At 46.5% G+C, this 23,597-nt stretch overlaps 1 long non-coding RNA gene across 4 annotated transcripts in view; it reads right to left on the reverse strand.

The window, feature by feature from the left end:
* Positions 1-473: 473 nt before the first annotated feature.
* Positions 474-23,597, reverse strand: part of LOC144310479 (uncharacterized) — a 46,310-nt gene continuing 23,186 nt past the window's right edge. The window contains exons 3-11 of one of the 4 annotated variants that reach the window (XR_013376202.1): positions 22,286-23,527; positions 21,437-22,059; positions 14,384-14,535; positions 14,066-14,226; positions 10,316-10,479; positions 3,634-3,779; positions 2,805-2,869; positions 1,305-1,407; positions 474-614 (exon numbers count right to left, since the gene is read on the reverse strand). This is a non-coding gene — a long non-coding RNA (uncharacterized LOC144310479). Of the gene's footprint in view, positions 615-1,304; positions 1,408-2,804; positions 2,975-3,633; positions 3,780-10,315; positions 10,480-14,065; positions 14,227-14,383; positions 14,536-16,408; positions 16,538-21,436; positions 23,528-23,597 lie in introns of those variants that run through there. The other 3 variants (XR_013376204.1, XR_013376201.1, XR_013376203.1) reach the window with 3 other exon arrangements.

Here is a 23,597-nt window from a genome sequence, read left to right on the forward strand (position 1 = left end):
TAACCTCAGTCCCCCAGAGCATCCATGCTCAGCTCCAGGTCCACATCCTGCAGACCCCCTGTGTCTCAGCTTCCTGGAAGCATGTTGGATTCACAGAAGACTGAGCAAAGCTTGGGGGGCCAGAGGCTGTGTGCAATACCACAGATGCACGGGGAGGGTGTGTTGGCTTCTGGTAATTGCCGGAACGAAGCACCACAGGCCTGGCGGCTTCACCAACAGAAGGCTGTTGTCTCTTGGTGTCGGAGGCTGGACGTCTGAACTCAAGCCGCTGGCAGATTGGCTCCTATCTCCTGCCTCTCTCCAGTGGTTTGCTGGCATCTTCAATGCCCCTGGGCTTCTAGATTCTTTCCCCTGATCCCTAACTCCGTTTTCACATGCTGTTCTCTTTGTGTGCACATCTATATCCAAATTTCCCCATTACATATATTGTTTTATTAAAGAAAAAATTATTCTGACACTTGTTACATCAATAAGGAAGAATTTATTGAAGACTATTGCAGCAGGGTACTTAACCAAGTACAGCAAAGACAGCTGGGGATCTGTAGCCACGAAGCGGAGTGACGGTGTCAGTGGATGGAAGGCCACCAGGAGGGGTCATGAAGGCATCGGGGATTCTTTTTTCAAAAAACAAGATTTTATTCATTTATTCATGAGAGACAGAGAAAGAGGCAGAGACACAGGCAGAGGGAGAAGTAGGCTCCCTGCAGGAGCCTGATATGGGACTCAATCTTGGACCCCGGAATCACACCCCGAGTCAAAGGCAGAGTTCAACCACTGAGCCACCCAGGTGTCCCAGCACTGGGGATTCTTGAGAAATTGATTTAGCAGGATTCTTGCTGGATTGGGTGGGCCAAGGACAGAATGGGGGCCGAGTCGAGGCCTAGTTCAGGGGGTTCAGAGGGACCTAGCTGAAATGCAGTCGAGGAAAGAATCTCTCCCGGAGGACACTAGGCACACCGGATTAGGGCTCATCTCAGTTAACTCATGTTAAATGGGTGACACCTGCAAAGACTCTAATTCCAAATTAGGTCAAATTAACAGGTACCTGGAGATAAGCCCTAGCGTCTTTAGGGGACACACAGTTAACCCATAACAGAAGGCATTCTGCATTCCTTACATTTTTAAGAAAATGTTTTATTTATTTGAGAGAGAGGATAAGAGCATGAGTGGGGGAGAGGGAGAAGCAGGCTCCCTGCTCAGCAGGAGCCTGATGCAGGACTCATCCCAGGGCCCTGAGATCATGACCTGAGCTGAAGGCAGTTGCTCAAGTGATAGAACCACCCAGGTGCCCCCTCACTCCTTACCTTTAAAACAATCCATCTAGGGAGGTTATCAGCAGGTCAGGCTCCCTAGAAACAAAGCCTGAGACAAGCATTGGCCTTGGGCAGGAGTGTGGTCAGGAGAAACCTGAAAGGGAGTGAAGGAGGTGACTCAGGTTGGGTGGATGGGAGCAGGAAGATAGAATGCGGCCCTGGCCTGGTTCAAGGTCCACCTTTGTCCATGCACCCAACAGTGTTGGAGACAGTGTAACCTCTCTGTCATGTGGCTTCTCCTACAGCGGAGGGCAGTTCTCCTGCGGAGGGGGCGGTTGAGAGACCCCCAGAGCCATAATGCAGCCTGGGGGCTAGTCCCTGGCCTGGTAAGGGGGATCCAGCAGGAACTGCAGAGTAGGGGTGCAGCAGGAGAAGTGATGTTCTGGGACTCCTGCCTGCACCAGCTTCGTTACCAGCTGGGAGCTGCAGGGGATCCTTTGCAACCTGCTTGAGAACTAACACTCTCTAATGAAATCAGGCAACGGGGACAAAAACCCTAATTTTATGTCTTGTCTACCCTTCAGCTGCAGCAGCGATGTCCTGAAGAGGTTTCTATGGATCAAGTGCAGTCTCCCTGACAGTGGAAAGAACAGCAAAAGACAGCCTTGGGTCAGGGCTCTGCTCTCTCAAAATGTTTGCTCGGAATGTCCCCGAGGGACATTGTCACCATCAACTTAAGGTCGGCCACCAGACTTGTTCCAAATTACTTTAAACTGAAAGAAATAAATACTCTTTATTCCCTTGCTGATATTAGATAGAAAGAACTTTGTTTCAAAAGGATTTTTTTTCAAACCCTCCGGGAGTTGTATTGGAAATGGCATAAAAAGACCCTCTCTGTTGGATACTGTAAAAAAAAAAAAAGTCTGTGGCTTGGGTGCAAGTAGGAGGGTGGGGACGGAGGATCACTAAGAGATGAAAAGATGTTATTAATTTCTTGAAAATCTTTTTTAAAAAGTTTTCCCAGAGCATAAGGCAGAATGACCCCAAATCTTTGGAGGATGAAATTTTTGGCCAACTTAAAAAAATCCTTCACGTATTTGCACGGCTTAGTTTCCATGGGAACCTAAGAAGAACGCTATAATGCCTTGAGAACTTCTATTTTTATATTAACCCTTTATATCACACACAAAGGAAACGTAGATGGGAGGGTGAAGTAGGGAGGGGGCAGTTTAAGGATCCTTGTGTTTCATTTCAAAACCACAGAAGAGCCTGTGTGCTTGGAAAAGAAGCACGCTGACATTTATCTGAAGGCAGAAAGCAAACTGTGTATGTCCGCCCTCTAGAAGCAGAGACTGGGAAAAGGTAATTAATGTGAATATCACTCAATCTGCCTGTTCACATTTGTACTGTGACTGTGGACGCCTGTCGTCGGAGTGGCGTTCCAGGGTGGCACCTGCAAGCCCCCAGCCTGGGGTGTCTGACCCTGGAAGCAGCGTGAGATGTGAGCAAGTGTGCTGTTATCGTGGGTGTGCACTCTGGGGCATCACTGACCTGACGTCCCAGGGCCTGACGTTCAGCATCCTGAGTACACCTGGAGGAGCCTGGAAGCCATCCAACTGTGGACAAAGAATCACCTTTGAGGAAGTGACGTTAGCCTCAGTCTACATGGGGTCCTTGCCTGTTGTACAGATTCCTAGTGTGTTTACATTTGGGCTCCTTTCCTGCGCAAGAAGGAACAGTGGTATGTGATGTCATGTAGCTTCATTTACGTTCCTAAACCGTCCCAATGTTGGGGGAGAAACCACCACCACCACAACAAAAATAGCAACACGGGTGAGTAAATATGAGTGGGTTTTTTCAGGTCACATTTCCCCCCAAAATAAACCTATTTTAAAAATAATATGTGAATCAAACAGCAACAGGAAGCTGATGAAGCTAAATGTGAGCACCTGTTTTTCCTACACAAGAAACTAAAATAAACTCACTGTAATGAAAATCAAGTGCAAAGAAATGATTGCCTAATTAATTGAATGCTTAACTGATTAGCTGTGCTCCGTAAATGTCTCTGATGTCTTTTCCACTGATTGACAGTGTAAAAGAAAGACAGCAGGAGGCATCCCCCTTGACCTGGCCTGCCCAGGAGCCACCTGAAGTGGAATGCTGAGGTTCGTTGGTCGAGTGCTTTGCTCTGAAGGAGCAGCTCCCTAGCTCAGCTGCTCAGCACCTTGTGACATGGTGGCCCACACCCCCGGCTCTGGGCTAGCCTTCCTTTGCTCCTTGGAGGAGGATGCACCTGGGTGGGGGCCACCAGGGCAGTTTCAGGGTGAGTTTCTGACAGATTGCTAGATTGCTGGGACCACAGGAGGCACATAGTACGTACCTGCCATGCTGGGCCCTCGTTGCAGCTGTCATTCCAAACATGCTTCGTTGGCATTCTCTCCCCGACTGACTAAGCTCCATGAAGGCAGGGACCAAGCATGTCTGGCTCTCCCCACCATCATTCTACAGTTGGCACCTATTCAGAGACTGGCACATAATAGGAACAGAATAAATATGTGTTGATTAAGGTTAATGTTTAAGGAGAAGGGAGTAATAATTAATATGCGGTTAGTCTTCTATCACTACTGAGATAGATTGCCACAAAACAGTGGTGCGAAACAACACAGATTTATCCTTGACAGTGCTGGAAGTCAGAAGTCTTGCTGGACTAAAGTCAAGGTGCGGGCAGGGTTGCACTCCTTTCTGGAAGCTCTAGAGGAGAATCCGAGTCCCTGTCTTCTCCACCTTCCACAGGTCGCTCACACTTCCTGGCTCACGCCATCTCCCTCTATCTCCAAGGCCAGCAATAGTGAAGCCAGGCTGTCCCACACTATCCAACATCCTCTGATTCCCTTGTCCACTTCCAGGGATGCTTGTAATGATATCAGGCCTCCTTGGGCCATCCAGGACGACCTCTCAATCTCAAGGCCCGCTCATCTGCAACCTTCACATATTCACAGATACCAAGATTAAAACATAGGCACCTTTGGGAGGGTCCCTATTCACAAATGTGGTAGGTAGACTAAAAAGTCTAGAACTTTTAGAAGAAAAAAGGAGACCTTATTGAGGTGGTGCTTTGTTCATTTTTCTTGCTGTCCACAGGGTCAAGCAGAGGGTATATATAGTAGGTGTTTGATTAATAAATGTTGTGGGATAGATTCATAACCTACACCCATCTCTTGAGAAATGACCACCTGTTCCACACTGCTATAGCAGAGTCACCAGAATAGAAAGGAAGCATGAACTGGAGCTGCACCTCTATAATTAAATTTTAGACTCCTTGGTGATAGCAACCAAACAGTAATCATATCTAGATAACATGCAGAGAGCACTTTCAAATCTGCAAAGTGGTTTTGTGAAACCTTATCCCACTGGGCCTTCATCCCCACCCTGCTGGTGTTTATTACTGGTTCTATCTTTGACAAAAAGAAATGCAAGCTCAAATAAATGGATTAACTGAGTCAAGATCTAATGGCCAATAAATACTGGGGCCTTGTCTTCTTGATCCGCATTGCAAGCACATCCTGTTCCACAACACAGTCTCACTCTGAATGAAGAGGGGATAAAATAGCCGATCTTTGGCCATGTGATATAGACTAAAAAGGCTGACGGTGAGACCGGTTGCATACAGGAATCAGGAAAAGGTCCAGGCAGGCCAGCTATAGGAGTGAGCAATACAAGCAAAGGGGTTTCTGTGCTCTAGAACTCAAAGGCACCCTACACTCTGACCCCAACCTGCCATTTCTGGGTGATTTCCCAGCACTCCATTCAGATACTTCCACCCCAAGTGCTGTCCACTCTCCTGTCTATCCTGAATTCCCAACTTCATACAGCAACAGTCATCCTCTCCAAACCCCCAGTCATGCGGTAGAGCCACATCAGTGTTTGTGGAACCAATCTGAACATAATTTCCCTGGTTTACTCTGCTCACCGCTGACTATGTCCAAGAGGAGAAGGAAGGAGGGAAGAAGAGCAGGGAAGAAAAGAAATTGAGGACAGAACAGATTCTTAATGGTCCATGGGCTCGGCTGTTGGCTTTTCCTGACTGATTAGAATGACTAGTCAACTTCTAAAGAAAAGCCTTTGAGAATCTTCACTTCCCTGTTTTCTTTGTGGCCCCAAATCTTCTTTTTTTCAGGTTTTCTGAAAGCATATTCATAAGGAGCAGCAGGGTATAAAACCCAAGAAATGAAAGTCAAACTGAGTTGCCCTCGCCTAACCTTAGTGATGTCTGAGATGGGGAATTTCCAATTACGCACGCTTCCCATCCCTTCCAGCGACACAACCATGCTGTCATTAACTGAGGACAGAAGAATACAAATTCTAACACTCTGGCAGGTATGGATCTTGCACAGGACTCAACCCAGACATTAGGCGTTCAGATGCATTGATTGTGAGTAGTAATGAAGAAAGTGAAGACATATCTCTGCCCTTAAGAAATAATTTAGTTGGGGGAAAAGGTTCCTAGCGACCCATGAAATGAGTAGAGACAATTAACGATGTATCCACCAGTGTGTAATTGTAACACACAGTGCACACAGCAGCATGGCGGGAATAAAGAAAAACAAGAGAATTAGCAAAACTCCCAAGTTATCTGAGGCCAGTCAGTAAAGGTTTCCACTGATCGATTGATTGATGATTGATTGATCAAACATGAGCCCAAAGATGACCTAGTAAATAAGATGGAAAAGATTTCTGCATGCATAGAGCACAAGGAATCACAGAAGTGTCACAAGCATCATGAATGAGAAGAAAGTGGGCACCAGGAGGAGACAAAACAGCAGGTGACCTGCCCTGGGACCCCACACATAGCCTGTCACGTCATTGCCCTCATGTATTTCTTTCCCAGGGGTTATCTCCATGGTCTCCTTTCTTAAGGTATTTCTCAAATGTCACCACACCCCCACTAGAACACATCTTCACTGAGGCAGGTGCTGCTTTCCCTATGTCCTTTACTGAGACCCTACTTCCAACAAAGTTCCAACACATTGTCCACATTCACAGTTATCCACTGAATAAACAAGTGTGAATTATGAGACGTATCCTAAATGAGAGGTCTTTTCAATCCAGTAGAGACCATACATAAACAGGAATGAGAAATTTTAAAAGCATTAAGGTATCAATGATCATTGGCTGCTGTGGCTGTTTGGTCCAGCTTTGGCTGATGGCAGCATCCGTGTTTCCTTGTCAATCAGCACTGTCACCTCTGTGTGGTCTCACATCATTCCATTTCTCATGCCATTTTTTATGGGGGCAGGGTTTATGCTACGTTAAAAATGAGATTAACCAACGGAATTTGTAGAAGGAGAAAAGTTTACCACTCACTGCTTCAACACAAATTGTTTTGTATGTTATGGTCCTCGCAATCCCCCTTAGCGCACAGAATAGATGTTCCGTTGTGGCTGAGCAGCTTCTGAGGATGCATGATGGTGGGGCTGCTGTACACTTCTCCCATTTCCTTTTTAAATCATGGGAAGAGTGCACTGAAACAAAACATCCTTTATTGCCTTGTGCCAAGAGCACTGCAGGGAGTATTTACCAAGGGGCTTTAACACAAATATTTTCAGAGATTTCCATGTGGTTGAGATCCCAGACTATTTGCACTTGAGTAGATGGGGCAATTGATCTATAAACTACTGGATTTAATAATTACTTGCAATATCCTGGGTTTTTGAGATTTCATCTCTCTTTCCCTGCAAGATATGGTACCTTCAACAATCAAATCCCTTCTTGGCAACATGTTGGCTGTTAGTTGTGAAAAGTCGGTACGATTCCAAATGCACGGTCACTGACCTTACGAGCTCCAGGACCTCATGAAGGAGATGCACACAGACTCAGCAGAGTCAGAGCCAGAAATACCAAATAGGATGCATTCTGTTGTGGGTCAGCCTAGGAAATGCATACGCTCACTCCTCTCTATTGCCTTGTCATGCACATGCACACATGTCTGTATGTGAACACACATGGACATGTGCCCAAAGAGATGAACTTGGACAAATCCAGGTCTTGATAAGACCACCACCACTAACATAAGCTCCAAATTTTTCAATTGTTTGTCATGTCAGGCAGCAGCTACTAAGTGGAACTGGAGATGAGAATACGTTGATTGTCTTTTCCCAAATAAGTAAGCCTATGTCTGACATAACTTCATTTAACATCCCATTAGGAAAGATGGCACCACCAGCCCATCCAGGGACAGCCTCATTATCTCCCTCTACAGCATGTGCCACACACACTGGCTGTGCTAAGGACCCAGTTTGCATTAGGCTGCTCTGCTGGCTCCGTGCCCTCCTTCTCCTGCAGCATCCTCTCCAAACCCCCCAGATTTGGAGACTGTGCCCCTGGAGGCTTTTGGTGAAGAAATGGACTGCACCCTGGTTCCTTCCAGAACTAGAAGGCTCCCTTTCTGTATCCTCAAAGGAGGAGACTCATAGCCTCTAAAACACCTGAAATTGGAGAAACAGACTGCATCATTCATTCACTGGATGAGCTCCTCCACTGAACCAGGTCTGTGGGGGATGTAGGGCTGGACTTCCAAGCAATTTTGCATCTCAGTTCAAACTTCAATGGTCTCCTTGCTCCAGCACAGCAAAGGCTAATTAAGTATATGTTTTAAGTATTTGTCAATGCTCAAATAGAAAATAAAGCTCTCTGTGGACCTGAAACAGAAATGTTGGATGGAAGGAACCAAAGCCGGGGGCATGCCTGGCTCTGGAACCAAGAGTCCATCAGAAGTGGGAGAGTTTGATTCCTGAGGCCCCACATGGTGGGTTTACAAATGAAAAGCCAGGTTTACAAATGAAACCAAGAGCAAATTCATGGAGGCTAGAGAGAGCGGGGGAGCAGAGCAGCCACTTGGCTGATGTGTCATTGACCTATGGCCTTCTCTGTGCCCTCAGCATTACCACAGGCTGGGACCTGGGAGCCTCCAATGCAGCTGGTCCAGACAAGGACTCTCAGGAGTAGAGGAAAAACAACTGCAAAACCACTACACAGTATCAGGCGGAAGGTGGAAGTGAGACCCCCATCCTCTCAGTACAAGGTTCTGGAGAGCATTTGATGTCACACTAACTGTGACAGCCAAAATACTACAGAGTCAGTGAAGACATTCACCACTGATGGAAGGCAAACATTAGAAAAACCTCAAAACATGACCCTAGAATACCTTTAAGAGCCCCAAAGAGAGAAAGAAAGCAACAATATACAAAAGGGCTACAAGATATTTGGAATCAGATAAATAGGAATTAATAACAGACCTTTTTTTAAAAAAACTCTAATCAAAGGTGCTAGAAGTGAAAAATATAGTCATTGGTATTCTTTAAATCACATTTGGATACAAACCTGGGCAGAGAAAGAGTATGCATGGTGAAGCTCATTCTGAATGAGGTGAAGCTCATTCTGAAAGGGAGATTAAGGCAGGTGGAAGACATGCTAAGGATTATAGAAGAGACACTGAGATTGCAACATGCATGAAGGAGAGAACATGGTGGCAAAGAAACAATATTTGAAGAACGCATAGCTAGAAATGTTCACTATGTGATGAAAAGGTATGAGCTTTCAGTGAATGAGCCACACTGAGAGCTAAGCAGAGTAAATATAAGTAACTCATAATGACACTGTCATGGAACATAAGGGGAAGGAAAGTATTGAAAGCTACCAAAAAAACACACGTGATCACAAAAGAATGGTAACTAGACAGACAGCAAATGTCTCCTCAACAACAACAGATACCAGAAGATACTGAATAAACAGCCTCCAACGGCTAAGGGTACATCTTATTCTGTGTGCTCTCCGAGGCCGCTGTTCCAGAGTAAGGGCAAAGCCAAGATACTATCAAAATGTGAAGTGAGAACAAGCTTTACCACCAGATCATCCAGAGAAAACCACTAAGGAGATACTTCAGCAAGAAGAAAAGTGGAACAAAGGAGGATGGCCTGCTGAAGAAAGCGCTGAACAAAGAAACTGATTTAAAAAAAATATATATATATATATATATTTCAGTGAGGGGTGCCTGGGTGGCTCAGTGGTTGAGCATCTGCCTTCAGCTCAGGGTGTGATCTTGAGGTCCTGGGATTGAGTCTTGCATCGGGCTCCCCTCAGGGAGCCTACTTCTCCTGCTGTCTATGTCTCTGCCTCTCTCTGTGTGTCTCTCATGAGTAAATAAAATCTTTAAAAAACTTTTAGGTGACTCTATTTAACCTCTAATGAGAGTTTTTAAATTTGAGAATATTGCATTAAGCTTCCAGACAATAATGTATGGTGGGGGCCACCAGAGAAAGAGAAAAACACAAAAAAATTGGCTTTGTTGGAAGATAAGCAGTTATCAACCTAAAGGTATTAGCTAAGATATATGTAAAAAGAGATAGTACCTTCCAAACTAGAGGAGGGGAAGAATATAAGAAAAGCCTCATTGACACAACAAAACTTGGGTAAAGAGAGAAAATAGAAAGCAATTGATCAATACTCACAATAAATGTGACAATCAAAACTACCCACAAAAATGTCAAAGACATCTCACTGGATAATAAAAAAACCCCAGTTACATGGTATTTAAAAGAAGCAGACCAAAAGCTAAATAACAGAGGAATGGTTAAAATGAACAAATGGAAAAATACGTACTAAGATATACAAAAAACATTACCCATAGTTTAAAGAACAAATCACAGTAGAAATAACAAAATATTTAGATCTCATCGACAGAAATGCCACTTGATATCAGAACACATGAGACAGAGCAGTACTTAAAAGTAAATATATAGTTTTTACTAATATTAAAAAATTTATAAAATAAATGAGCTGATCATTCAAGAACCCAATAAAATAAAAGGAGTGTCAACAAAGGGGAAGAAAGATGTAACAGAGAGCATTGAATAGACAGGAAATGACAAAACGCAGAAGACAGACAAAATATAGATGATCTATAAAGCCAAAATCAGGTCTTTGAAAGAAACTATTTAATAGTCAGCCAAGCAGAAGGTCAAAGTGAAAACAGGAGGCACAAATAAATAGAACTTAAAACTTACAGTTTGGGGTGCCTGGGGGCCTCCATCAGTTGAGCATCAACTCTTGGTTTCCACTCAGGTCATGATCTCAGGGTCACGAGATCGAGCCCTATGTCGGGGTCCACACTCAGCAAGGAGTCTGCTAGAGATTCTCTCCTTCTGCCCTTCCCCCTGTTCGCCTCTCTCTCAAATAAATAAATTGATTAATTGAAAAAAAGAGTTTAAAAAATTAGTAACTATGGATAAACAGCATTAAAATCATAATACTACTGTGAGCGACCTTTTGCCAATATACCTGAACATTTAGGAGAGGTGGGTGGTTCACTATATAAAAATTGAAAAAAAATTACTCATGCGTAGGATCTGGTAGCTTTTATTTTATTTATTTTATTTATTTATTCATGAGAGACACACACAGAGAGAGAGAGGCAGAGACACAGGCAGAGGGAGAAGCAGGCTCCATTCAGGGAGCGCGATGTGGGACTCGATCCTGGGTCTCCAGGATCATGCCCTGGGCTGAAAGCAGACACATAACCGCTGAGCCACCCAGGCTGCCCTGATCTGGTAGCTTTTAAAGGAGAGTTTTACAAAAACTTCCAGGGCGAGCAAATGTGTTTATTACACAAATTGTTCCAGCAAATACATGAAGCAAATAAAATACAAGACTCAATTTTGGACATGAATGTAAGTCTATGGAAATGCTGGGCAAGGGCATTATGATAGAAGAGAATTACAGGCCAGCCTCACAGAGAACATAGCTGCGAAAGTCTTACATAAAATATTTCAAAATTAAATCTCACAAGGTAGTAACAAATGGTACCTTGCAGTCAAGTGGGCTGATTACTCAGGGAAATAAGAGGCAGCTCAGGTAAGAGCCCAGGGCTGTTACTGGGGGATGAGGGGGAAGGGGAGGGTCTGACTCAGCAGGGAAACAGGTGGCCTGGGTCAGGTGGTGCCTCTCACCTCCACCCCACCCTGCAGAATTCAGCATCCAGGGCAAGTATAAAAACAAGGCAAAAGAAAACAACAACAAACTAGAAACCTCCTAGCAAATCCAGAATAGAAGAAACATTCTCTACTTGATTAAATAAATAAATAAATAAATAAATAAATAAATAAATAAATATAAAAAAGGAGAAAGAGGGAGGATGGGGAAGAGGAGGAGAAGGAAGAGGAGAGGGAGGAGAGAGTGAGAGGGAGGAAAAGAGAAGAAGGAGAGAAAGGGGAAGAGGGGGAGGAGGAGGAGGAGGAGGGAAGAGGGAAAGAAAATTCTAACCTTGAGTTTCCTGGTGGAACCTCTGTACACCCTAATGCTATCTCCCCCTAGCTGTTCCTGGTGCCTTCCTGGGGCTGCTGGCCAATGCAATGTATTTGAAAAACAGAACAGAGGTAGGATCAGAAAGGAAGTGGCAAAACTGCCATTGTTTGCAGATGAATAGACTGTCTATGGAGAAATTCCAAGAGATCTCCTGCCAACATATTAGGTAGAACTAATAAAGGGATTTAGGATGTTTTCTGGATTCAAAATCAATGTGCAAAAACCCAAAGTAGTTCTGTGTTAGAAAAAGCCCATCAAAAAATGTAGTAGAAAAAAAAATGACCAAAACCACAGATACTTCAAGTTACCTAGGAATGCATAAAATATAAGAAAAGATGAACTGGGAAAGATGTTGATGGGATGTTCCTGAAGGGTCTGAGAGAAGACCTGAGTAGATGAAGCAGGTCACTATGGCCATAGGTAGAAAGAGCAGATCATAAAGAAGTCAGCACTTCCTCCAATTTATAATTTTAATGAAACCCAGTAAAATTCACAAGCCGAAGTTTTGTCATGCGTGATACATAGATTCTTACTAACATTTGTGTGGAAGAACAAAACTCAAAGAATAACCATGACAATCTTGCAGGAAAATAAATGAGACAGTGCCTGCCTGGCCCTACCAGGTATCAAGACTTACCCATGGTAATTGAGAGGCTCTCATGTTTGGACAAACAATAAGATCTAGAGAATAGAATAAAAAGCCCAGGGGCACCTGGGTGGCTCCGTGGTTGAGCGTCTACCTTCCGCTCAGGTTGTGATCCCAGGGTCCTGGGATTGAGTCCCACATTGGGCTCCCCTCTGAGAGCCTGCCTTTCCCTCTGCCTATGTCTCTGCCTCTTTCTGTGTCTCTCATGAATAAATAAATAAAATCTCTTTAAAAAAAAGGAATAAAAAGCCCAGCAGTATGTATATGCATATGCAATTCTGGCATAAGTTACAAAAGGTGGCTGCTCTACCATCCATTACTCCATCTCAGAAGACCCAGGTTTTGTCTGGGAACATGACTACTTGGAATTTCCAACTCCTGAAGTCTGGCCGATGGATGAAACCAAAACTCCAGATAGTGGCTTAGAGTACAGGACTCATGCCCTCTACCCTCTTTCCCCACTTTTCTTCCATCATGCTGCTTGGAACCTAAAGGGATGGTGGAGGCTTCATCTAAGACCATGAGGGCAAGGATCATGCCTAGAGATGGAGGAGCTGGGTTCTTGGAATCAGACCTCTAGACCAGCCTGGGAAAGGCTGGCTCAGAACTTATACACCTCCATTTGTTTCAGTCACTTTGCTTGGGGTGTTGCATTTCTTACAGAAGATCTTCACCTTAGCTGAGAGAGGAGGCATTAAAACCCAGTGGGGACACTCAATCAATTGTGCAGGGACAACTGTCTACCCGTAAGAAAGGAAAACACAATTAGGTGCTCCCATCATGGACAGAAATGAACTCCAAATGGAACTGAAAACTAATATGGAAAATAAAATTTGAAGGCAAGTTGAAGAAATTAGACTCCCTTTAGCACAGCAGTGCAGGAGAGTGTGCCTTAAACAGCACCGGAGCAGAAGTCACTCAAGGAAAAGTTAATACATGGAATCTATCAAATTATAACTTCTGTGCAACAGGTGACCACAGACAAAAGACATCAGAATAAAGGAATGCCTTTTAGGAGGCGACACTAGTGATTGTAAGTCGAACTGGTGGTTTTCATCATACGTGAGAAGCTCCTGCAAATCATGAGAAAGTCACCAAGTAGCAAAATGATCCAAGGCCTTCCACAGACAAGCCCCACTGGGGGTGCCCAGGGAGCTGATGAACATGTGCCCAAAATCTCAGCTTCACTAGGTATCAGGGGACAGGAGTTAAAACAGTAACGAGGTACCCACCAGATCCCACCCAGGTAAAGCAGAAAGCCTGCTGTGCTGGAGAACAGGAAGGCCGGACCTTAGGTCAGGGTGGGCAGGGAAGTCCTTGGTTGGGACCTGAAAGGTGGAGAGAGCTGGCCGTGTAAGAGTCAGGGATGATCATCAGGCAGGGGGACAGCTGGTGCACAGCCCTCGGTCAGGAGACTCTGGGGTCTCGGAAAGCTCTGTGCGTGAGCCTCCTTGTGAGCAGAGGGCAGAGCAGCGGGAACTGGGACCCCAGGCCTCTGCCCCGTGCAGGAGCTCCAGCGTGGCCTCTCTGACTCTGCAGCCCCGAGACACACCCGGATCCTGTAGACATTCATAGCACGGATGCAAGGGTGCAGTGTGCTGAGCCACTGCCAGCTCCCCAGAGGGCATCTGAACCCCTGCTGGCCCTTCCCACTATTCTCTGTCCTTCCCTCACATGGGGGTGGGCTCCAGGCCTCTTGCTATTCCAGGACGATGGCCAACGCTTCCCCCACCCCTGCTGTTCGGTTCATGCCATCTATCCACCAGCAATTCCCTTCCCACTTGACCTCCTCCTGTTGAAATCCTACCCATTCTCTCAGCTCCGGCTCGGACCCTGTGTGAGTCAGGAAGGCTCCACGAAGCTTATTTCCAGCTCCAGGTGATCTCTTTAGGCCCTGCCCACATGCTGGAGCACAGCTTGCTTCATGTCGTATGTGCAGCACAGAGGCAGCCTCTTGGTAATGGGAGCCTGAGGACCAAAGTCAGACAGTCCAGGGTTCAAGTCCTGACAGTGGGCCTGGCATTCAGCTTCTCCCATCTTCCCGTCCCTCACCTGTCAACGGGAGGAAGTAACACCACCCCCCTCACAGAGTGGAGGCTAACACCCCAAACCAAATGCCATATACCTGTGAGGGGGCAGGGCACTCAGTAATCCCTCAAAAAATGGTTGACTTCTGCCCCTTTGTGGACCGGCAGCGTCCTTTCATTCTGCCTGCTGCTATAAACGGACACAGCCTGTTTTCATCTCCTCGCACACCCACCAGTGATACAATAGTACCTGGTAATTTAAATCTAATATGAAACATTACCAAGATATGCACACATTTGTTGAATGAATGAATGAATGAATGAATAGAAACGAATGAATGAAGAAAGGGAAAGTAGCAGAGCCTGTATCACAAACTAGCAGTCTGAGAGAACCAGCTGGTCTGACATCCCGCCAGCACCGGGACCCGCACTCCCACCTCCAGCTGCGCCCCTGCTCCCGGTGGGCCCACCCCACGCACCCTGGAGCCCCACGCCCCACAGCCACGCCGGTAAGTGACGATAGCACTTGCCCCTGTCAGCTGTTGTCACGTTCAACCCCTTTCTGTGCTCATGCTCCTCACATTTGCCTTGACATTCCGGGCTGGAATCCTCTAGGTGGCCTGACACATGTCTAAAATTCCAGCTTTTGCAGCTAAGGCAGAAATATTGGAGATCACCACATTTCTAACACACCAGTAACATCTTGCTCAGTTATTCCTGGCTCCTCTCTAGGCATTTCAACAAGAGTGCCCGGGTATGGGGGGCCCTGGCAAAGTGGGTGTCTAGTGGTGGAAATGCCAGAATGTCTTTTTGTTTCAGCCCTGGTTGGAATTTTATGTTATTTTTTTTTAAGACTTTATTTATTCATGAGAGACACAGAGAGAGGCAGAGCCATAGGCAGAGGGAGAGGCAGGCTCATCCCAGAACCCCTGGATCACGACCTGAGCCGAAGGCAGATGCTCAACTGCTGAGCCACCCAGGCGCCCCTGGTTGGAATTTTAAAATGGCCCAGGTCCCCTTCTTGACCTAAGAGGTTATATGAATGTGCCTGGATGGAAAGATCATCTGGATGTGAGGCTCGCTCCACAGTTGACCACATACCTACACGGGCAGGGAGGCAGAGGTGCAGGTATTACAGAACCATAGCCCTGATTCCCTTATGAGTAGCCTCTGATGTTTCTCTTTGGGGCTTGGTTTAGGATCTGCGTTTCCTCCCAACGATGCCCACTGGGTTCCCTCCTGCGGCCCTGCTCCTTGTGTGCCCTGCTGGGCAGAAGTAAGAGCTCATTCGGCAGCTCCTTGGGAAGTTGAACTTGTCAGCCCAGACCACAGCCCTGATGAATGAGACACAGCCAGCCGTAAATGCCAGTGCGGGCATGAGTGATGGGCTTGGGACAAGGTCACCTCGATGGCACAAATGTGATGGTCACCACTCTCAGGGATGATGGACGCTGCTTGCAGCACATGGGAAATGAGATCTGGGGAGGGGACTGTGCACCAGAGGCAGCAATAGCATCTGTGCTTTGGGGGATCATTTGGGGCTGACATTGTGTCATAGCTGCTGCTGCCTGCTTTCCCACCAAGAGATTGAAGGTGACTCCTGCAGTATCAACACACAAAATCATTCTAGAAAAGCATTTTGGGAAGTCAGATGCAAAATATTGCTCACATTCCAAATGAACTTTGGTGACCTCACTCAGTATGTCCCAATCCCTATACACCCCCTGTTCTCTGGAGGACCACACTACCCTGCTGCTCCACCGCCCAGCCCTTCTCTGGATGCACAGACAGCCTTCAGACCCTCCAAACCAGCCTCTCATCTGAAGCCTCCTCCGTGGCTCACCCTGTGAATACCCAGCTCCGCAGACATTTCTTGCCTCTCCCTCTGGGACCCACCCATGCCTGCTTTGTGGATCCCAGTGCAAACCGGTTATGGTCTGCGAGGTGTGGGAGAGACCTGGGCTCACGCTGCCACTTGATTCCCCTCTATGCCCAGGGGATAAGAATAATAGCACACAGGGCAGGTGCAGGGGGGCGTTGAGAAGGTGCTGGATATCCTGGCAAGTAGAAAGGAATTAAATTGATATAGGTAAAAAAAAAAAATTGATATAGGTAGTTCTCACTGGGCAGAATTTGCTGCTTTCTCCTATTGCTCGCCTCCCCTCTGGTGAAGGAGAAAAGACCATGCGCTTCTGTGCTGGAGGACAATGACGAGCAGAGACAACAGGCCAGCATCTTACAGAACAGAGAATTTCGCACATTACAAAGTTCTACTTCTGTGTGAGGTTCAGGCTTTGGAATTCCTGAGGTTTACATCTCTGGCTGTACATTGGAGGCACCTGCTTTCAAAGCACAGATGCTGGGATTCCCTCCCCACACCAATGGAATCAGAATCTCTGGGCCTGGGGTCTAGATATTGGTTCTTATTAACATTCCGTGATTGATTCTGAGGGTGGCCACTCCCTACAATCATGGGATTCACAAAGCAGGGGTGAGTGATTCTCTAGGCTTCCGAAAGCTGCGGAAACATCATCCCAACTAAACTGACATCCAGACCAGTGACATTGCCACTTGCTACAGCACAAAACAGTCACTGATCCACATCCCATCATGCTAAAGGAAGCCTTCTGGCTCACTCTAAAAGCATTCAGAGACGCCAGTGTCTGGGGTGAGCCCGAACCAGCCCACCCTCTCCACATTTCCAAAAGACCCCACCCCTTCTTCATTTGAATTGTCTTTGTTAACGAGGGTTATTTGTTTAAAGGCAAAGAATCTCATCTGATCATCACATGTGGCAATATCTTAGACCTTTATGGCTCTTTGGGGATATAATTTGTGTGTCATTTCGCTTTTTATTGCTTTTTATTGGCTGTGGGACTCTTGAAAAGAAAATAAGGACTATTTATCATGCATAGGGGAAATCTGCCACAGAACATAGTGGATAGCTGTCACCCAAGGGAAAGGCAGCAGGGGGGACACTGCTGGAAATTCGGGGGACATGGTGGAAATAAGTCACTGGGAGAAAATAGGGAAGGGCAAGCATATGAGGATATCTGGGCATTCCCCAATCCAGGGTGGCAGAGCCCAGCACACATCAACCTAACATGTCTCTCCAGTTAGCAAACACCCATGGAGGACTCTTAGATGTTCACAAAGGCCTCCCTGATCAGTCCTCCCCGACTGTGTTCAAAGGAGAGCTCCAGACCAACTGAAGACTCCCATTCTCTACCCACTGGATGCACTCAGGAAACTGGGGGTCTTTGAAACTGACCAGACAGCAGCTCTGCTCATGAGGGTGGTGAGGACACAGATAGGCTAGAGCAGAGATGTCTGGTTGACCCAGGCTTTTGTCGTATGAGGCGGTGTGTGTAGTCTTGTTCTCTAAGTTAGACCACCCACAAGGAGCCCAGAGTCTGGAGGGCAGGTATAAGCAGGTTTCCAGGCCAGACCACAATACACACTGTGGAAAGATTATGAAGAAGGGAATTTAACTTTTTTTTCTAATTGTAGTAAAATGCATGTAACCTATAATATGTCATCTTAATCATTTTTAAGTAAATGGTTCATGTAAATCCATTCACACTGTTGTGCACCCACCCATCAACACCATCCATCTCCAGAACTTTTCCATCCTCCCAAATTGAACTTCTGTCCCTATTAAACTCCAATCCCCACCTGTATTGGCCCTCCATGCCCACCATCTACTTTCATCTCTATGATTTTGACTACTCTAGATAGAAGAACGGAAGTGTTTTTAATAAACATGTTATTTTAGAACAGCTTTAGATTTACAGAAAAAATGTAAAAATGATTCAGAGAGTTCCCATATACCCCACAGCTGGTTTCTCCAGTTATTGTTAGTATCGTACTTTAGTGTGCAAGTAATGAACCCACATTGATACATTTTTGTCAACTAAAGTATATACTTTATTTGAATTTCCTTGCCAAACATCCATTCTCTGTCTCAGGATCCCATCCAGGACCCCACATGACTTTTAGGCATCACATCTCCTTAGGCTTCTCTTGGCTGTGACGGTTGCTCAGACTTCACTTGTTTTTGACGATCTTGACAGTTTTTAGGAGTCCTGCATGGTATTTTGTGGAGCATTCCTCTACCGGGATTTGTCTGATGTTTTTCTCATGATTAGTTTGGGGTTATGGTTTTGGAAGGAAGACCCCAGAGGCAAAGTGCCTTTCTCATCACATCAACCTACAAGCAACATGATTTATACCTGATGATGTCAACCTCAAAACCTGGCTTAGGCATGTTCATCAGCCTTCTCTACTGTAAAGTTCCTCTTTTGTCCCTGTCTCCACGCTGTCTTCTTTGGAAGAAAGTCACTATGTGCAGTCACACTTCAAGAGTGGGAAGTTGGGATCCCTGGGTGGCGCAGCGGTTTGGCGCCTGCCTTTGGCCCAGGGCGCGATCCTGGAGATCCGGGATCAAATCCCACATCAGGCTCCCGGTGCATGGAGCCTGCTTCTCTCTCTGCCTCTCTCTCTCTCTCTCTCTCTCTCTGTGTGACTATCATAAATGAATAAAAAATTAAAAAAAAAAGAGTGGGAAGTTATGCTCCCCCTTTTTGAGGAGGGATTTTTAATTCTCCTTTTTCTCATTATTAGAGTCTTGCATTGCAGGAGATTTTCATTTCCCATTAACACTATGCAAACACTAAACTCTGGACAAAATTTCAAAGTGAAAGAAAGGTCAATCTAAGACCCAGAATCTTAGACAGTATACAACACCCCCAAGAACCAGAACCATCGGATGGGTCCCTGGTGCTGGGACCAGAGCTGATCTCCATCACTGGGTACAATGTCCCTGTAAGGTGGTCATTCCTGATGCCATGCTCCAGCCATGCATGGATGCTTCAAGGACAGGATGCCCACCATGGGGTGGGAAAGAAGATTCCACCCTACCACACTGTTGGCATCCTACTTTATATTTACCTCTTGCACTAAAATCTTGGCTCCCTAGCCAAGCTATATAATCCTCAACAGAAAGGAAAGGAAGAGAGAGCTTATCCTGCCACTGCCAACTGTACCGTTTGCAACCTTACATCTCTGAGATGCCCCAATAGAGTATCAGCAATAGGTGACAAAGTCCACACACGCTTGGCCAATGGTCAGTCACTTGAACTATGGAAGATCTAGCTTATTATACCAGAAAATTCAGTGATTACATTTTGATTTTAGGTCACACCAACTTCTACCATCTTCTAGTCCACCTTCTCCTCAAGCAGGGCTCCCTTCTCCCAAAGAGGAGCCCAATGGGCTCCTACAGCAAGAAGCAAGAGGACCTAAGGATCCTTGCCAGGATGAGGCGACAAATAAGCACAAGAGAAAAGCTCACTACCAGTGTTGGGCAGGAGTCTGTTGTGAAGAGTCTATAAGGGATTGAGCTTCAATGAAGATTCAGAGGGTAAGGGGAATGAAGAAGAAAGAAGGGATAAACATGGTGACCTGCGTCCGATGAGTATCTTATCCAGGCCCAGCTGGGCTGAACATTTTCATAAGTCAGTTGCTCAACCCTTCCCACAACTGTGAAGGGGCTACCAGACGCAGGTTCTTCCAAGGCCCTCCGGCTAATGTTTTTCAAACCTCTTCTCCTATGTAAGGCCCATCTCACCATATCCACCAGGATCCCACTCTTCTTCATATAGAGAAGACAGAACAAGTTGTCACTTGTACAGAGGAACCTGAATAAGCCCAGGGCACAGCAGAAGGGGCTGCCTGGTGCTAGCATCACAGAGATGTGCTCTGAGGGTGGCTACCAGATGACATCTGCTCTTTCCCTAGATAGACTTGTCCATGACGAAGGTGGAAGTATTCTGACTGTAGTGCAAGGCTCTAGCCCCCCCGGTGCTGTCAATTCTAGGTCCAGCTAGGTCATGGGGAACCCACGGTCTAAGATATTAGAATTCAGAATGAATGTGGTGATGGGAAGGCTGGTGGGGCTCAGCAGGAGGAATGGCCCCAAAGAAGGTCACAGCCTGATGTCCTTTTGCATTAGGCTCAAGAGCAGAGACATTGAACTCCCTGGATCAGAGGAAGGGTTATGATGGGGAAAAGAGTGCCCTGAAATGTCTGAGGGCATATGGGGGTTGAAAGCTCTGTCTACCCCGATATAGATGCACTGTCTGGCATGTATCATCAATGGCTGACCCACCAGGCGTGCCTGTGCGCCATCCTCTATGCTTTCCATCTCATGGTGGCTGGTTAGCAAGCTGCTAGAACAGAACATGGGCAGGAAGTGTTTCCCTTAAATGTTTTTTTCCTTCAAAGATATTTGTAGTTCCTAAGCAAACTCACAAGAGAAGCCCCTCCTTCCTCCATGAAGCCCCCCAAAAAGGTAGAATAAAAAAGTTAGCATCGCTCTCAAAAGATTTTACCCTATTTGATTAAGTGTCACTGTTATCAGGGGAAACTTGAAGCTTCCTAGAATGTCTGACTTTTGTCATGTATATGACAAATGTACATGAGCTAGTTCTACAATTCCATCAACAGGTTGTAAGGGCCCGGATATGCTAGCCCTCCACCCGAGGGCTGGCTGGCACACAGGGCACAAACATGGTTACACCATCCTTGACACTCTCCAGACTCCTTAGCTGGACCCGCCTGCTCCCAGACCCTAAGTGGAAAGTGGTAAAAGTCAATGTGCAAATAAATGCAAGCCAAAGAGATACACTGGAATTTTTGACTTGCCAAAGATCTCTGAATTGAATCCCAGAGTGCTCTAGTGGACTGTTCTCCAGGGCAGTAGCCATCAGGCACCTGCCGCTGATCAAATAGTATAAATTAATTAACACTAAATAGGATTAGAAAGTGAAATTCTCAGCTGCAGTGGCCACCTTCCCAATGCTTGTAGCCACGTGTGGCTGGTGGCTACCATGTTGGGCAGCAGAGCAAGTTCCATCCCACAGTGCTGTCCTGGAACACCAAGGGTGTGCTCAGAGGGTGCTGTGGACTTAGCAGCGGAATCTCATAAGTCTGCCCAGGGGCAGCACTCCAGAGGCAGGCTGGGGCTTTTGCCGACTCCTCAAAGGCATTCACCACCCAAAGAAGACCAAGGAACCCATAGATCAGGCTTTCATAGAGTGTGATTGCAGGTAGGCAGGAAGGGGCTTCTTCCCTCAGCTGCAGACACCTACCTGTTCATCCCCAGTTGCTAAGCCAAATTCTGGCCTTTAGTGCTGTGTTCTCTTGCCCAGAAGAGCAAATCAGGCTTTGAAAGTCTTGCCTCCTGGTGAAGATATCAGATGCCTGACAAAGGCCCCGAGGGCCCCGAGTGGCTGCTTCAGGAGTCCTGCACGAATGATGCTCTTTCCTGCCACACCTGGAGCAGAGGGCACAGAGTATCTTTAGGTCCCAGAGGCCCTCCTGGAGAAAGGCGGCCCAGGAACAGGAGCACCGGCCCTCCTTCTGCAGGACGAGTGCTTGCCTGTTCTCCCCTCTACTAGGAGAGAGCTCTGGAAGCCGAGGAAAGAGGAGACGGCTTATGAAGCTTTGGAGGGCCCTCTGCACACGATCCTGCCCAGAGCACATACTGCAACCAAGCTGAACTTAAGGTCATGTGTGAGGAGTTGACATTTGATGTCCTTAACTAAGGAGGCGTGAGGACGAGAAAAGGCACATTTGGCTAACATTTCCACGCCGGAGCCCTCAGGATGACTGTCCGTGGGAACGGTCCTCCTTTCTCAGTCCCAGAGGCTGGTGGGGCGGGGGACGGTCCCCAGCGTTCCTGCACACTGAGGGCGTGGAGGGTGACTGCCAACTACAGAAATGGAAACACACCGGGTCCTCGTTCCAGTCCGGGCAGCACAACGCCTGCATCATTGATTTATTTAGTCATCTTTTCAATGGTTGCCAATAACAACCTGCTTCTGTAAAAATAAGACTTAAAAAAGGCACATAAGACATTCCAAAATGCTTGCCCAGAACAGTCTGAGCTGCTCAGTAATCCCCCCTCCACCCCGAGAATGCGTTCGTTGAGCACCCACCTCCGCCAAGGCAGACGTTGGAGGGCTTCAGTGCTTCGGGGCCGCTGCTCCAGCCCTGGGCTCAGGAGGGCACCCAGCCAGAGGACCGTGCTCCCCTTTCCCAGAACTGAGTGTCACCTATAATTGCCGAAGAATTCATAGGTCAGGTCTGGTCCTGACTAATAACTCCACCTGTAATTGAGAGGCTCATCCCATCTTAACTGAGATGTTCGCATTATCAAGTAGTTTGTTTAAATTGTGAATGACAAATAACAGATCACATGGACTCATTTGCTCTTCCCTGGGGCTTATCTGCTGGCTATTTTGGGGTCCCACGGTCTCAGAAGTTATTAATTTAATGCTGCTTACTCCTCAGCGTGTAAGCTGAAAGCCTGGAGTTGTACAACATTTTACATACTTAATAAATGTTGTGATTGATTTCATGTTTTTCAATCAATGTCACAGAACTGGGACTTGCAGCCCTGGGGAACATTTGGCACAGGAAGAGTCCTGTGGAAAGTTTGTGTTTGGACAAGGGGACAGGAGGGGAGACAAGGCTTTTCTGGACCCCCCCCCCTTGGGGGTAGGGGGGGAACCACAGATCCCAAAATCAAAGCTGTCCACAACTCTCTTTCGGCGGGAGCTTTCAGTACCTGTCATTCATGTCCTCTGGTTTTAAAAGGAAGAAAAGGGAACATTTAGAAACAGAGCAAAATTCTGACCCACACCAAAAATATCTGTATCAGATCCGTATTCATGACTCAGTTGGTGTGAAAAGAAGGCATCTTTGTTATCACAACTCAGTCATATGAGCACAGTCACCAAAATAGGATGTTTGGCAACCAGTCAAGTGTAATCAGTCTCTGCACAGAAATCGAATCAAGAACTGGGGAGCCCAAGCTGCTGAGCTGGCCGAGACACTCCGCCAGCTTCCTCCTGCTCCAGCCCAGCTCCAGGTTTTCAGAGGATAGAACCTGAGATTTTGTTGGAAGTGGACCAACAGATCCAGCAGTTTTCCCATAACTGCTTCTGAGTCCCCTGGGGCAGGCACTGGAGAGACCACGTCCCATGGAGACATGGGGGTTTGGGTGATTGCTGGGCTACAGCAAAACTGCTTCTCGTCTTGTGCTTCTTACCTTGTGAACTTCGTCCAACTTCTATTTACATCTTAAAGTGTCCATCCCATCCAAATTTCAGCACGTACAGATTTCCTGTGTTAACTAGCCAAGAAAGTTGAAGACTCCAAAGAGTATTGAGGGGGTCCTAGCATGGGGGAAGGAACCGATGAACCACAAAATTGATAAGAACTATTTCCCCAACTTCTAACTCCTTC

The sequence above is a fragment of the Canis aureus genome, chromosome 3 (genome assembly GCF_053574225.1).
Source record: "Canis aureus isolate CA01 chromosome 3, VMU_Caureus_v.1.0, whole genome shotgun sequence".
Taxonomy (NCBI): Eukaryota; Metazoa; Chordata; class Mammalia; order Carnivora; family Canidae; genus Canis; species Canis aureus.